Genomic DNA, 2,913 nt, shown 5'->3' on the forward strand with positions numbered 1-2,913 from the left:
TGAGGGGAGAAGGAGGTGAGGGGAGGAAGGTGAGGTGAGAAGGAGATGAGGGGAGGGATATAAGGGGAGGCAGGTGAGGGAAGGAGGTGAGGGCAAGGAGATGAGGGGAGGGAGGTGAGGGGCGGGATGTGGGGGGAAAAGGTGAGGGGAGATGGAAGTGGGGAGAAGAAGATGAGGTTAGGTAGGTGAGGTGAGGATAAATAAGTGAGGGGAGGGAGGTGAGTGGAGAAGGAAGTCAGGTGTGAATGAGGTGATTGGAGAAGTAGGTGGGGATAGTAGGAGGTGAGGGGAGGATGGTGAGGGTAGTAGGCGGAGATGGGAGGTAATTGAGGAGAGAAGGAGGTGAGAGTAGAAGTAGGTGAGTGTAGAAGGAGGTGAGGGGAGGGAAATGAGGGGAGTGATCTGAGGGGAGTAGGAATTGACTGCAAGGAGGTGAGTTGAGGGAGATAAGGGGTGAAGGACTTGAGGTGCAAAGGATTTGAGAAGAGAAGGATATGAGGGGAGGGAGGGATGTGAGGGAGGAGGTGGTGAGGGGAGCAAACTGAGTTGAGAAGGAGATGAGTGATAGAGGTGAAGGGAGAATGGGGTGAGGGGAGAAGGAGATGAGGAAAAAGAGGTGAGGGGAGGGAGGTGAGGAGAGAAGGAGGTGAGGAAAGGATGGTGAGGAGAGGGACGTGATGGGACAATGATGTGTGAGGCGAAGGAGGTGAGAGTATAACGAGGTGAGGGGAGGGAAGTGATTGGAGGGAGGTGAGGGAAGGAGGTAAGGGTAATTGGACATTAGCAGAGAATGAGATGAGGGGAGAAGAAGATGAGGTGATGGAGGTGAGGTAAGGGGAAAGAGGTGAGGGTAGGGATTTGAGGGGTGGGTGTGGAGGACAGTGGATGGAGATGAGGGAAGGGAGGTGAGTGGAGAAGGACGTCAGGGGTGAAGGAGGTGAGTGGAGAAGTAGGTGAGTGAAGACGGAGGTGCACATAGAAGGAGGTGAGGGGAGGAGACAGTGATGGGAGGGAATTGAGGAGAGAAGGAGGTGAGAGTAGAAGGAGGTAAGGGGAGAGTGAGGCGAGGCGAGGGAGGTGAAGGGAAGGAGGTGAGTGGCAGGAGTTGAGGGAAAAAGGAGTTGAGGGGAGAAAGATTTGAGGGTAGATGAAGATGAGGTTAGGTAGGTGAGGTGAGGGGAAAGAGGTGAGGGTAGGGAGGTGAGGGTAGGGAGTGGAGGTGAGAGGATTGAGGTGTGTGGTTAAGGAGCATAAGGAAGGGAGGTGAGAGAAGGAGGTGAGTGGTGGGAGGTGACTGTAGAAGTAGGTGAGGGGAGGGAAGTGAGGGGAGGAGTTGATCGAGGGAGGTGAAGGGAGAAGGAGGTGAGGGGAGGTAGGGGAGGTGAGAAGGAGTTGAGGAGAGGGAAGAGAGGGGAAAAGGATGTGAGCGAGCGAGGTGAGGGGAGAAGGAGGTGAGAGGAGGGAGGGGAGGGGAGGAAGGTGAGGGGAGAAGTAGTTGAGGGAAGGAGCCGAGGGAAAAGGAGGTGAGGGGGCTGAGATGGGCAGAAAGAGGTGAAGGGAGGTTGGTTTGGGGGGGAGTGGAGGTGAGATAATGGAGGTGAGGGGAGAAGAAGATGAGGTTAGGGAGGGGAGGTGAGAGGAAATAAGTGAGGGGTAGGTGGTTACGGGAGGGAGTGGAGGTGAATTGATGGAAGTTAGGGGAGAAGGAGGGGGTATGTATTTGAGGAAAGGGAGGTGAGAGGAAAAGGAGGGGAGTGAGGGAGGTGAGGTGAGTTGTAAGAGGTGCGGGGAGGGTGGTGAGGGGAAGGAGTGGAGATGAGTGGATAGAGGTGAGGGGGTATTTAGGCTAGGGGAGGGAGGTGAAGGGAGAAAGAGGGGCTGTGAAGAAAGTGAGGGGAGGAGGAGGTGAGGGGAGGGAAGTGAGAGGAGAAGGAGGTGAGGGACAGAGGTAAGGGGAGAAGACGTTGAGAGGAGAAGGATGTGAGGTGAGGAGAGAAGGAGGTGAGGGCAGGAAGGTGACGGGAGGGACATCAGGTGAAAATGAGGTGAGGGGTGAAGTAGGTGAGGGGAGAAGGAGGTGAGGGGAGGGACGTGAGGGCAAGGAGCTGAGTGGAGGGAGGTGAGGGGAGAAGGAGGTGAGTGAAGAAGCTGAGGGGAGAAGGAAGTGAGGGATCGAGCTGAGGGGAAAAGGAGGTGAGGGGAGAAGGAGGTGAGGGGAGAAGTAAAGGAGGTAAGGGAGGTGAGGTGAGGGGAAAGAGGTGAGGGGAGGGAGGTGAGGGAATGGAGGAGAGGGGTGAAGAAGATCAGGTGAGGTAGGTGAGGTGAGAGGAAAGAGGTGAGTGTACGTAGGTTAGATTGAGTGGAGGTGAGGAAATGGAGGTGAGGTGAAAAGGAGTTGAGGTTAGGGAAGGGAGGTGAGCGAAGGGGAGGGAGGTGAGAGAAGAATCAGGTGAGATGAAGGAGGTGAGGAAAGGAGAAAGAGGTGAGGGGAGCGAGGTGAGGGGAGGAGGGTTTGATGGATGGGAAGTGAGGTGAGGGAGGTGAGTGGAGAAGGAATGGAGGGAAGGTGATGGGAAAAGGAAGTGAGGGAGAAGGAGGTGATGGGAGAAGAACATGAGGTTAGGGAGGTGAGGGGAGCAGACAGTAGGGAGGGGAGGAGGTTTGGGGGAGGGAGATGAGGGGAGGGAGGTGATCTGAGAAGGACATCAGGGGCGATGGATGTGAGGGGAGAAGTAGGTTAGAGAAGACAGAGGTGAAGGTAGAATCAGGTGATGTTAAGGAGGTGTGGGGAGTAGGTGGTGAGAGGAGGGAATAGGGGAGAGAAGGAGGTGAGAATAGAAGGAGGTGAGGGGATAAGGAGGTGAGGGGTGGGAGGTGAAGGGAGGGAGGTGAGGGGAGGAGGTGAGGAGTGTA

General features: G+C 55.8%; 1 pseudogene; it reads left to right on the forward strand.

The window, feature by feature from the left end:
- The first annotated feature begins 685 nt into the window (after positions 1-685).
- Positions 686-2,307, forward strand: LOC103583859 (annotated as a pseudogene).
- Positions 2,308-2,913: the final 606 nt, after the last annotated feature.

The sequence above is a fragment of the Galeopterus variegatus genome, unplaced genomic scaffold (genome assembly GCF_000696425.1).
Source record: "Galeopterus variegatus unplaced genomic scaffold, G_variegatus-3.0.2 Scaffold29446, whole genome shotgun sequence".
In the NCBI taxonomy this organism is placed as follows: domain Eukaryota; kingdom Metazoa; phylum Chordata; class Mammalia; order Dermoptera; family Cynocephalidae; genus Galeopterus; species Galeopterus variegatus.